The sequence below is a fragment of the Lepisma saccharinum genome, chromosome 7 (assembly GCF_977018435.1).
Source record: "Lepisma saccharinum chromosome 7, izLepSacc3.1, whole genome shotgun sequence".
Classification (NCBI taxonomy): Eukaryota; Metazoa; Arthropoda; class Insecta; order Zygentoma; family Lepismatidae; genus Lepisma; species Lepisma saccharinum.
Window position 1 is genome coordinate 60,574,938 of NC_139235.1, and position 14,197 is coordinate 60,589,134.

The 14,197-nt window shown below is 38.3% G+C and overlaps 1 protein-coding gene across 1 annotated transcript in view; it reads right to left on the reverse strand.

Annotated features, from left to right (window-relative positions):
• The window catches only part of LOC145989867 (chaoptin), an 838,754-nt gene that overhangs the window by 251,385 nt on the left and 573,172 nt on the right, over positions 1-14,197 (reverse strand). The window contains exon 2 of the mRNA XM_083125332.1: positions 6,915-6,978. The gene's annotated coding sequence lies outside the window, so the exon portion shown is untranslated. The remainder of the gene's footprint in view (positions 1-6,914; positions 6,979-14,197) is intronic.

A 14,197-nucleotide genomic window follows, 5' to 3' on the forward strand; every position in this document is an offset into this window, starting at 1 on the left:
AAATGGCAGAAAAGCGAACTAAAATAAACCAAAGCAATCAATCTTTTGTGTCCATTAATGGTCAAATTTTCAACGATTTCCCTGCCAAAAAGTATGCAGCCGTAAAAGAAGGGCCATTCTGCAACTAACTAACCTCACAGAATATGTATGAAAGTGTTTACAAAAAACTTGTGTAGCTACATTAAATTGTTTTCATTTGATTGTTGAGATTCAGCGTAGTCTAAATCACTTTCCTCACTACCTGACAATAATCTAGAGGATGAATAGTCGTCACTTTCTTCAATAATTTCACGAATTTTGTCGCTCACAAGATCCTTCATTCCGCTGATCCCCGCCAACCTTTTTTACGAAAAACTATCGCAAACAAGGGACAAACAAAAGTAACTTTCGAAATATTTTCGCAAAATGACACTAGGTGGCAGTCTCACAAGCAAGCAGAAGAAAATTCGTTTCTTTCCGCGCCAATAGATTCATTTAGAGCCATGATGCTGACGTATGGTGTACGTCAAACCGGCTTTAGGGGTTAAGTTTGAACCTGGTAATGGAAATTTGGATACGTTTGCGGTGTTACTAGTTCGATAGCTCTTTTTGTGTACGAGTTTGCGTTTTCTTATAATGTAAATACACTGTTTCTAAGTTACGTTATAAAATCTATTAAGTAAGATTTAATAACCTAGGTTAGAACCAATGTTATATAGTACATAGAACCGCAAGACAATAGTTTATTTTACTAACTGGTGACATGTATAAACTTGCATACTTCCCAAAATTAAATCACAAATACGCCACTGAGTGGACAAACGACGCCTGGAGGAGGGCACTTGCCCCACCTAAGATATCTAAGAAAGTTCAGGTAATTCGAATGATGGAATTGTAGCGATATTTTATTATAAAGAATATTGTTTTCTGCGACGTATAGGCTGTCATTTACTGCAACTAACTGGCATGTTCAACAAAATAACGAGAGAGCGTTTTCACAAGAGACATTATCGTAACCATGGGGTGATCGGGATGGGATTGGGAAGGACATATTAATAATTCTGACGTTGGGGACTGAAAAAAATTATCCATTTCCCGACCAGGTCGAAAACAATTCGGGACGGGAAATTTCCGAAATATCCCGATGCGGTGAAAATCTCGAACTGTACACACTATTTCCTCTTCAAGTCATTGTTTTTGCACTTCTGGAATAAAAACTGTTAAATTAAAAAAAATCAGACACTTATAGACTACTGCAGAAAATATCAAAAATTCAGGATTACCAAAATTCGGGATCTAACTAACTAACTAACTCTCTAGCCTTCTTAAACCCGAAGGTTCATGGCTGCAGCAACACATTACTTTCATTTGTCCCTATCTTGAGCAAGATCTATATACTCTTTTCCATCCCTACCAATTTCCTTTAGGTCTATCTCAACGTTGTCCCTCCATCTTCGTCTTGGCCTTCCTATAGGTCTCTTACCATCAGGTTTCCCAACAAGAATCCTGTAAACTCCTCTATCCTCTCCCATTCGTGCCACATGGCCTGCCCACCTAAGTCTTCTTGATTTAATTATTCTAATAATATCTGGACATGAATACAAATTATGTTGTCTTTAGCAGTTTTGAAAAATATTTTAGCATTATTCTTAATTGTATTTATATCATCCCCTAATAAGTCTACATCATCTGCATATGCTAACAACTGAGTCACACCATTTAATTTTAGTCCTTCTTTAGTTTCTTTTACCTTCCTAACAGCACATTCTAAGACAAAATTAAAGAGCAATGGAGATAATGCATCTCCTTAATTTAACCCATCATGAATTGTAAATTTGTCAGACACATTAATTATTATTATTACTATTTTTGCTTCTTCTTATAATTATTACTTTATAAATCATAAAATTTAAATTGAATTGATTTTTTTTCGGATTCTATACAAGTTCAGACTCTAGTCTACTTTTAAGTAGAAACCGAAAAAAAATCGGGATCTGACCTTGAAAATTCACACCCTGCCATATTGAATTATAACTTTTTTACAGTGCCCTTCGACACGTAAAAACATGGATCAGAGGTACCATGAAGGATGTATATTAAGTGCTCTCTGTTTTATATCTGCCCATTGTGAAAAAGTACAAAAAGACATAGAACTGTTCATCAACGAAGTGATAGATGTTTATGGAAAGGAAGCAAGTCGAATTCAGTTTCTACTTAAAAATAGACTAGAGTCTGAACTTGTATAGAATGCGAAAAAAATATCAATTCAATTTAAATTTTATGATTTGTAAAGTAATAATTATAAGAAGAAGTAGTAATAATAATAACAACAACAATACAAGTTTTTATCATGGAGGTATGAAGATTGGAAGAATTAGCCCAGCGTGCTCTTCCTGATCCCGGGTCATGTGACAGAACCGGAGATGTCACACCAAAACATTCGAAGACGCCGCAAGAAAGCTTGTAATTTTGTGTACTTTTGAATAAGATTTAGGAAGCAATGGTGCCTGCTCAACACACGGCTGTACTAACAGAAGCGACAGGAAACCTGAAGGAATAATTTTTCATAAGCAAAGTTTGTTTTGTAGTATTTAAGTGTAAAATAAACCTCGAGTTTGCGTTTGTAGTTGGAGCTTACTTCCATGCTCCTTCCAGCCCGCGTGTGCTTGAAGTATCCGATGTAATGTTCTTCTGTGTGTTAAGTCATTGGTTGAAGTAGATGCGGCCATCTTACGCAGACAAACTTAAGCTCCGCCCACTGGCTTCAAAACGAGAGCAAGGAGTGATACGAGACTGCAGGCACCTGGCTCTTATGACTGAAGGGCAAGATATGTAATGCACAGTCTATAGTAGTCTATAGTAGCATTGCCCATTCCGACACACTGAAATAAATGCACAGCTGGTGCGAGAATGTCACTCTTCGCCTTAACATTCTAAGTTGAGTGACTTAAAATAACAAATATTACAGAAACGAGCTCAAAGCGGATTAAAACACTGTAGAACTGAAATCACTCCTCCATAGACAACGTGCGTGACATACGGAGAAAGGACAACACACAACCAGACGCCAGAACCTTGTTAGCCTCTTAGAACGCAGAATCTATGGAACAGATACAGGCGTGCGGATGTCTAACTAGCGGAGGAGGGGGGTAAAAGCTAATTAAGATTAAGCCCACACTTGAAATGCATTCCTTTTCACCCCCCCCCCTTAAAAAAACATCAAAGAAAAAATTCCACATCAAACAACAGAATAAAAAAAAATCATAATGAACACAAGTACGGGAAAAAACCTTGTTTCATGTTTGCAGTGTAGCACATACAAACAAAATAAACGATCAAAGGGCGCATTTATTACTACAATAACGAGAACGAAAAATGAAAGGAAGGTTATAAAATAACAAAAGCGTTTAACAAAAAAAGGCATGGATGTGAAGTTTCAAAGAGAAAAATAAACAAGGAAATGGAAGGGGAACGGTAAATGTTCACTAATATTGTATGAATACTATTTAGTTTGTTGCAAAAGAAAAACGAAAGGAGTACGGTATAGAATCAAGTGAAGCAAGAGATTTTAATCGGTCCTGAAATAGTAAGCTATCGTAGACCATCAAATAATAGCAATAAATGAAATGTACAGTCAAGAGCGATAATTTTCTAGTTGCATAAAGTTTATTTATAACAGGAATTATAAAGAGTTCTAGAAACAAATTTTAAGCTCAATTTATACACAAAAATAGCAATGCAAAATTCCCCCACGAATGTGTTCACTGAAAGTGAAACAGAAAAGAGATCATAATAAAAACTGCGCCATCTATGAGATCGAATAAATATAATTAGATTACATGAATATACCGTGCGTCCATTTCGATCTGCAGCCGAGAGATCGGGAGAAACGTGGCGGGCGGCGCTGACGGAGGTGCCGACATTTGCGGCCTGTAATGCCCGCATATTTTTATGGACATATGCAGACATTTATATAAATATTGCAAAACTAGCACTAACCTGTGTTATAAGAGTTGTTCAAAGTGATGTCCACCTACACACGTCTCGACACGAGTCCGTTTTCACGTAAGTGTCATACATAAAAATTCTTTGTTCTAACGTGAACCTTGCGGCTGGCATTCCAATCGTCTGACTGACACAACACACATACACACTGCAATAACACAAACAAGTAACGGCAAGTAACCAAGAATAACACTCTTACGCACAGTACGAAATTAACACGCTCTTGGTTTACATCTGCCTGCCACTATATTCACAGCTCTGTAGTCGCGAAGGAACAAAAAACTTGAGCTAGGAGATTTCGGATTGCAAGGAAGCTTACGAACACCATTAGCTTTTAACGGTTCGTCTGCAGCGTAATCTTGATACAGTGTTGCACATTCGAAACCTCCAAACGATCCCCATCGACACAAAACTCTTTCAAGGATATAAACTTAAGCAGGACGTTACTGGTCAAAACTATGATTAAAATGTTTTACAGAGTATTATCTGTGGCTCTTAATATAATTTCTAAAGCGTATTTATTTGTGTATATAAGGGTGGAACTTGGAAGAATTACAGAAGAACTTTTGCGTGTTATAACACAGGTTAGTGCTCGTTTTGCAAGATGTCCACAAAAATAAGCGGGCATTACAGGCCTCTAATGTCGGCATCTCCGTCAGCGCCGCCCGCCACGTTTCTCCCGATCTCTCGGCTGCAGATCGAAATGGACGCACGGTATATATATTTTTTAAAAAAATGTGCAATTACACTACTTCCACGGTTTTATTTGTTTAAGCCTCGTCGACACGCTCAAAAACAACTGCGGAAATGGAGTTTGCGCAGGAGGTAAAACTAACAGCGCCCTTGCCTTGTGCTGTTAGTAGGAAATTGAATCAATTCAAATTGACAGAAGCGAATATAAATCCCTTTTCAACACGACACATCCACCCACATGGAAGCAAATACTGATATTCATGGCAGACAGAGATGTGCTACGTCCAGACGGCATGGAGTTGTAGGGTTGTTGTCTTAAGACCACTTTATGCATTGATAGGTTAATCGGGACTGGTCCTACAGTTTAAAGTGGAATCCGAACAGTCCACAGTGATGAATCCAGCCACTTTCGTCCGGGAGGACCTTAAACTTTACGGGGGGGATGTCATAGGCATCAAAATATAATACCAATATAACAATACTAATATTTTCAACTTGTTCCGTAGATCTGATATGTGATTAAATTACACTAAATGTAATTAGCACGGCTAGGATTTTCATGATTTAGCATATTTTTTGGGGTAAGGGTGATGTGTTCCCTCAATATATAGAAATTCATATTATGAAGAAACTAATTAAATTAAGGTGCTTTTTAAGGGCAAGTTTAGGCATATTTGGCCATTTCTGCGCGATAGAGCATATTTTGATGGATTTTCGGTCATATTCAGCATATTTTTGCATTTTCAAGAAATATACAGTCATTTTCGATGTGAATTCGTTCTTACTCCCATGTTTACTCAAGTTTTTTTTTTTTTTTGGACTGCAGCAAAATGTTTTTCATTTTTATTTGAAAATTTAGTGAAAGTATCCATTGTGCATTTCAACTCAGGGCCCATAAAGTTAACTAAAACAGTACGTATGTGAAAATATCTCAGCATTTAGATATTGATGTTTGAAACAGTCCAGTTATAAGGGCATATTTTGTAAAATTTTAGGTGAAAAGAGCAAATTTTATTTTGCATATTTTGATGATTTTTATGTCATAAAAATCCTAGCCATAGTAATTAGAATTAGGTGTAATTAATAATCATATTAAGAATGAGATTATGATAATCAATGAAATAATATTATAGCATGGAAAAATTTATATTTACAGCAAGCTAAGGCATCTAGGCTTTCTACAGTATATCTTTGGATGACGTCATCAATGAGAAACTCTTTGGATGACGTCATCAACTTCAGCAGTTGATACCTTCACACAAGCTTGAAACGTATCTTGATCCAACCTATTTCTTAATATAACAGTTTACGAAACGGACGAAAATTGAAATTCGTTCATTATTTTGACCTTTAATTATAATGAAGATTGAATCAGTGCCAATTAATACAAAAAAAACAACAGATAAAGTACGTTCTACGTTAAGTTAAAGAGAATGAAACAAAGTCAAAGTGAACATGGTTGCCAAATTTCTTAGTAATTGTCCGAATGCTCTGCCAGGTTGCTGAAATTTTCGGGAGGCTCCTTAATGTCCGGGATGGATCCCTAGGGATATCGCCTGAATTCATCACTGACTATGAGACTCCACCGGAACCTGGGAGGTGTGGATCTGTTGTCGATAACGTTGTTGATCAGAGTTAAGTCTGATTTCGCCGGCAAGCTACGTGTTTCCAGCCGCTAAAGGGGGCGCGTTCGAGGGGCAAAATAACCAAATGAAAGCACTGAATACAGAATCAGAAAAAAAGTCGATAGCCACCGTTTAAGATAGACTGTTTATCAATGTTTTCAATTTAGTAAATATCATACTATTTATAAATACACGGAAGCAAATCGGCACTGGATTACACTTTTGGACATGTCTATCGCCACAGAGATTACATGACTTTATTGCAGTGTGTGGAACAGTACAGTTCCTTTGTAAATTTTAAAATTTTTCATTTACATTTATTAATATAAATATAATGTATATTTTTGTTGTCAGCATTCCTGGGAAATATAGTGGGAATGATATTATCCCCTTTCGTCTCAATAAGAAATCACAGATGGTGCATTTGGACTTTTCAAATGTTCACGATGCTTATCTAGTGTTTAAGAGTACAATCGTGTCGAATTTTCACGTAATATCACGTAATAAATGCTTGCTCAAGAAGACAGAATGCTTTCGAAACATAATGTAAATGTAAATATGATTTAAAAAAAGCCTGATTCGCCTATTGGCTAAAACTATCAATTCACCTACCTTATATAACGGCCCTGAGCTAGTTGCTTTATCCGGATACCGAATCAGCACAATGTCTTCATTCCTGCAAGGAGAAAGAAAATATTAATATAACAGAATTCATTCGTCCCTTAAAAGAGCAACACATAAATATACACAGTAAACGAAATGTATGCTCAGATCAAATCAGGACTCAAGTCGTGATCTATGGCATACCACGCCATTGCTCTATCAAGTGAGCTATTACACACTTATATGTAGGTATATGAGGTTCAGTTAGTGGATAACAGACCACCTCGTGTATCTCGACGTGTAGACACCGCGTCTCCACCAAACTCTTGCCGCCGGAAGGGGGTTCCGTTGTTGCCCGTTAGATGGCAGTCGCGTTGCAGGCTTGTGTGAAGCAGTGCGAGTGTGAGCCGCGTGAAGTGTAGACGTGCAGGAACTGGCCGTCAGGGGAACGTCATGGTAAAGGGACTTTAGGGACACCCTGTACTACGACTGCTTTCATCGTACGAATTATCGTGCTGCAAGTGAAATAAATAATTAATACTACAATTAGGAAATTTGTTCATCCACGAAAATAAGTGCAAGGAATTCGTATCTAGTGCTGGCCACTGCTCTTTTGTTTGGAAGCAGAAGGCAGACTGCAGGATCACAGAAGCCGACACATGATCCTCTCCCTGTTGTGATATGAAAAAGTTTGGCCGACGGCATCTACACGTAACAAATGAAATTAATTTATTCCACGGCTATAGATTTCTGGAGAAATGAATCAGTGCTTGTATCTTTGAAAGGTCGGGGGGAGAAAGATATTTGAGGGACGCAATAATGACAATTCGAACAATTTTTTGTTCCCGTTTCGAAAATAATAACAATACAACGTGTCCAGATAATATTCACCCCATAAATGTTGCCCATAAAAGACTTTGTATGCAAGTGGAGTGGATGTCGTTAGTATTAACATGAAGAACATCTCGAAAGAATTCTTACATGTACTTGGCAACACTCGGTACCATCATGCATTGCGACGAAACAGTAAAATGGCGACAGTGGAGGAATGTGTGTGTTGTGGTTGTGGGAAACAAAATCTCCTGTACAAAATCCCGTAGGTTTCTTTATTGGGTTTACGTCAAGGACATCGACTACAGCAAGAAAGTTACGGACTTGGTGCAATGGAAGTCCAGGGACGAGGAGGCTGTGGCATGAATCACCGTGGATATGATCCGCAACACGTAGAGTGAATTCATCAATATACTCGATATTGTGAAAGCCACTCAGGGTGCTCATGTACAGGTTTATTAAAAACTATGTTCACTAAAAATTATTTGAGTCAATGAATGTAATGCCATGTCTATTGTTTCCGAGAAACTTTATACAGTAAATATATTTTGATCTGTTATGGGGTGAATAATTTATAGACACCCATACAATCAACCGAGCGCGAAGGTGGATCATGAGAAAAGAATATAATGCAGAGGAGTGGCATGACGCTCTTGAACTGTAAGGGCTGACCTCCATAGCGGAGTGGTTAGTACAGAGCGCCCGGGTTCGAATCCTCGTTTGGCATGGGTATTCTTTGTGAGTATTCCTTCATCACATTCATCATATCATCACTCCTCCTCATCGTCGCGATTAGCCTAAAAGTGGCAGAAAAGCGAAGAAAAATAAACCAATCAAGCAGTCGAACTGTAAGGAAACCTAGTAATAATCAACTACCGTAAAAGGTAAAAAAAAAGGTAAAGTGTTCCCCTGTGCATAGCACCACGCCATTAAGTCGTATAGGGGGTGTGGGGGTAACGCCCCACACTTTCTTGATCCGGTCGTGAGTGGGGGTGATGTGATCAGCATCACGCCCCTGACCGCCTTTACCCCCCAGGGTTTCCCCCAGGTACCCATGTTATTCCACGCTGGGTAGGCGCCGGGGCCGCTTCCACCGTTAGAAAAGTTCCCGGATTTGAACCGGCCGGGGATCGAACCCGGGACCTTGAGCATGGTAGTCAGACGCGTTACCGACTGAGCCACCGCGGCAACTACCGTAACAAATTCAAATAACTCTCGCATTAGCCTACTTTGGAGGTACAATCGCCAGCAATAAATATAGGACACTTTGATCCTGAAGTACTCATTTCCCTGCGAGCGTTATGGTCTAATAGTACGGCGGCGTTAGAAGTTGCCATTGCAAATTTGCTATTAAAATCCACTTATCGCCTCAGAGTTAGGCAACACGCATAACGCCGGGGAGGGAAGCATTTCAGGATCAAGGTGTCCCATTTTTATTGCCTGTGACTGTACAATAGTATAGATCATTTACCACATTCACCTGCAAATCCACTGCAAATCTGTAGCATGTTCATTCACAGGCAGTTGACTTTGGATAACAAGGAGAATGATAAATCTTACACCATATTGACAATTTCTCAGTTTGTTGATTAACCGGGTCCCTCACTACAGTGTTAAACAACTTTACACTTTTTTCACGAGGTTTGGAAGAATTAATGTATTTAAACTAGTTGAACATTTCTTACGATTCTTGCTATCAAACTATAACACGCAATTGAAGTCATTTCTAGTTGATAATTACGTACACATGGATAAAAACATCGCCCAAATATTCAACACAACGCTAAAAGCTCGGAGCAGAATTATTCTAGTCGACGCGCTAGCTTCGTTAACAGCCGGCTGGCTTTGGAGCCCACGGAGCGCGCCCACCAACTGCAACAATCACATTCAACGCACAGTGTTGCCACACATCTACTCTAAGCCACCTTGTCCCTCCGCGCACAAGCACCTTCCCACGGTCTCCACATTGAAGTTGCAAACTACGGAAACAGCGTATCCGCAGTCATTTGACTGAGACTCCACGTGGAGTAGACGAGCAGAATGACAGCTGCGCCCATTGGCTGAAGGTTGAGTATGATTGGACGAAAAGAACTCGCTCACTGTTTAACCCCACCCACGTTCGTGGCGTCGGTATCTTTCAGTTCTTGGAAGAAGTAAACGCGTGGACTATACTTACACGGCAGGCAGGGGCCCCGCAGGGTCCGAGGCTAAGGGGGCCGAAAGAAGATAAATAATTTTTGTGTTTCTCATGTGCAACATTTTAGCAGATTTTCACGATGACTTGCTTCGACACTTTTAACCATTTAAACTTGTCTTGAATGAAAAACACATTTTTATTCCGTTTTCTCTTTAACTTGTACTTCCAATTTTAATCTATTGACAAGAAAGGAGACGCACATGGCCTCCTGGAAAGAAGATCAATAGAGCCAAGTGTTTAAATATGTGAATGTAAGATTTATAGGTTTCCGAGAAAATAAAAACAAAAGCGCATCTGGATGGGAAAAGCAAATCGTGAAAGCGATAGAAGAAAAAGTGCTTTCGTTAAGTAGACCGAGGCCAAAGTTCTTCTATATCCGGGATTTATAATAGTATAGTGTTAAAACGAAAAACCCCAAAACGGAAAATCGCGAAATACGTTCACTGTGCAGCCCACAATTTAGATATAGGTTTGACTTTTGAGTGATGCTGCACGTAAAATCACTGAAATAAACCGTAGGAAACGTACATCAGTTGTTTTTCTTAGATAACACAACCAATCATTCGAAATAATTACTTAAATTTCTAAGAACATACTTTCGTTGCTAACTGTACCTTGGGGATTTGTTTCTTGCGGGCGGTTCTTTGACGATTTTGTTACACCACTGACGGTAGAGTATATTCAAGTGACGCTGTCTAGCAGAGACCAATAACCGCTATCGTATCTCGCCGGAGTGGAAAGTGTGTTTCTCATATGTGACTTACCACGACATCTGTTGGCGTTATTCAATAATAGTTGCACAACAAACTAGACCTGCTGAATACGTTGCATTTTGCCCTGTAATTATGAAAAACTAAGTATGCTGACCAAGGCAGTAATTTATTTTATTAAAAATATAAACTAAACGTCTAGTGTATGTTTTTAATAAAATAAATTACTGCCTTGGTCAGCATACTTAGTTTTTTTATAATCATGGAAACAAGGCTTAATGGTGTTATAATTTACCCTGTAAGATTATGCGAGGACGATAACATTATTTTTCGTTTAAAGCATGCTAACAATTCACACAACGCCCCCTTTTGATATCTTTCATCCGGGCTCTCTCAGTAGAGTCTCACTCATAACTAGACCTCTGATTTTAGGTCTTTTTTGCTTTTAGGTTCATAAAATAGGCTCTAACAATCCTAAAATAGGTCCTAAAAATCCTAAAAAAGGTCCTAAAAATCTTAAATTAGGCTCGAAAAATCCTGAAGTAGGTTCAGAAAAAACTTAAAATAGTTCGAAATTCCTGAAAAATGCTGATTTGGCATAGTCACCGGCAATGAAAATGGGACACCTATATCCTGAAATACGCACTATCTTGCATAACGTTATGTGTGTTGTTGCCTAACCCTACGGCGATGACAGAAGATACCCTTGGAAATTTGATATTAAAATCCACTCTTCGCCGTATAGTTAAGCAACAATCTTTTTTCATGTCATCCACAGTCAAACTCCGCAATTTAGTCTCTGAGGATCATGTTATATGCTGAAAATACGCTTTCAACAAAAGCATATAGTCAGTGGTGCAAACTTCAATGCTGAATTGTTAGTTTACACGGCGTGAATGCCACAAAGCCCCGAAGTGACGCGAAAGTGAGCAAGACCACACGGATCAGAAGTTTGCACTTTGGACTGCACCAGACATTTTGCTTTGTTTAGAGCTTTGAAAAATCACCATGGACTTGGAGAAAGGGAAATCTACTCCAAACAAGTTCGTCATTGAATTTTTTCGTGACCAAACAAACCAAATGCCTCTGTGTGACATAAAATCTTTTAAACCTTTAAAAATATATAAAAACCTAAAAAAAAGCTTGATTTAGGGGCATAAACCTAAAATAAGTTTTAACAAGGAAAATCGTTTTTTTAGGCACTATAAAACTTCATCAGATCTTGAGTTATTTAACGAAACGCTGACATAACTTATTATTTATTACATTCTTGTAAAGGAAAAAAAATAGGTTAAAAACCTAAAATCCGACGTCTACTCATAACACAAGCCTCAACCAACATCGTGCAGTGACGAAAGCGAGGAATGCCTTCGTTGTTAGTTTAGGCTTCATAGGTTTAGTTGTCTTAGCATAAATGCACTGCCATTTTGTGTGGGCTTGACGAAAAAGTTATTATTTATGCTAAGAGAACTAAATCTAACAAGCCTAAACTAAAAACCAAAACATTCTTCACTAACGTCAGAGCACGATGTTGTTTGCTGTTTTATGAATAAGTTCCCTGCTAGTATTGGTTGTAACAATCAACACCATATGTTGGTCTTCTGTTTACTTACAAGGTCTAAGGAAGATTTCACATCGAAGCGACAGGCAAGAGGCGGTCGCTTGGAGGCGAACGTTTAGCAATCAAAGCAACCTTTCGAACTGAAAAGAGACAGGGCAAGCTGCACGTCTCGCTTGTCGCTTACGTGTCTCTCCGACAGGGCCGTTTTCTCAATACCGTGCATCGTGTCGACTCCTGCTGTTGTTCGAGCATGCGCGGTAAGTAGTTGTATTGATGATATTACCAGCTCGATAAATGATGAGCCCCCCTCCAGCAGATTTGCTTACACTTAAAACAAGCTCAACATGAGCATATGAGCTTTTTGCTCAAGTGTGGAACCCTGTCTAATCCAAGATTTTTGTAAAAATGCCCTCAGGAATTTTCTGAGAAATGATGAGCCCCTCAGATTGATTTGTCTATACTTAAAACTAAGCCAAGTTCTCTTATCATCTTATTGTTTATAGTATGTTTTTTTGTCAAAATCCCAGGAATCTTGAATTGATATTTATTGGGTTCTGAGAGCCAGTAGAGTGTGGTGCATGGTTTTTATTGCCTTGTAATCAAAAGGCTCGGGTTTGAATCCTGGTAAAATGTGAAGCCCCCTGATGGCAAAATGTTAATATTGTTGCCTTGTAAACAAGGGGCTCAGGGTTCGAGTCCTGATAGATTGAAATACATGTGGCAAAATAATATCTCCACACGTGAGATTTTGAGAATAATTACTGCTAGTTGATATACAACTCCCAGATCTGAAAACCTGGTAAAAATGTTATACAACAGAGCATATTGGGGATCACCCAAGCCTAGTTAATAGCTGTTGTCTGGGTATAAAATCATATTATTTGCTGTTATATTTTTATGAGGCAAAATTTTTTGATCAATACACTGGAAGAGAGGTCAAGTAAACATAATTAATTGCTTGCATGTTCTTCTAATCTTTTAATCAATCCTATGTTTTGGCCAGCAATAAATTATGCTTGCCCGGGAAAATTATATTTCTTTTATGCCAACAGATATAATCTACACTGCGTCTTTTCAGAGAGAAATAACATATTATTCATCATCAAAGAGTAATTGCCTTCTTTCTGTATGCCTGGGAGATTTTATCTGCTGGCATAACCTGCACTATGTTTTTTCAGAGGGAAATTACATGTCATTTATCATGGGACTCAAAGAGAAAATTCTTATCTACACTGTGCACCCTTTCAGGGAAAATTACTTGCTATCCATCATATTGAGGAAATTCCTAGTAATAATTATATTGACTTCTTGGATATTGTCATGCAAACTGAATTGTATTTTAGGTTTGGTCTTGTCGCAATAATATAAGCCCCGAGTCTGTAACTTACAGAATATATTTCTGTATTTCAGCTTTCCTGCCACAGGCAGATGTGGTATAAAATTTAGGTAAGTAATAAAGCTTTCCTGCTGCAAGCAGAAGTGTTGTAGACATAATTTTATGGCCTATAATCAAGATTTCAAACCTGGCAGAGTGCATAGGCCTCCCTGACAGCAAAGTGTGTTGTGCAACAGCATAATATCTTCTAGAATTGCTCCGTGACCCTCTCATTTCTTACATCATAAACATATGATTTTTCTCCTATGAGAATAACACTACATATGGTGTCATCAGGTAATGCCTCATGGAATTCACAGATAATTTTAATATTTGTCCTGTCATTCACCACAACTTGTTTCCTTTTTGAAGTGTTGATTACAAACATGGGTCTCTGTGCTTTGAATTCATCTGGAGTGTAATACATATCAGTATTGCCTGTAGTGACACGTTTGAAGGAAGAAAATGCCTCATATAATTTGAGGAAATCATTCTTGGACATGTCTAAATTATAATTTTCTCTAGGAAATACCTCATTTCTGCCATTTTTAAGATATATGTTCTTGATGTTGCAGTTATCAAATTTGCTTGAATTTTTTTCCTGATTGTTGTGTCTCC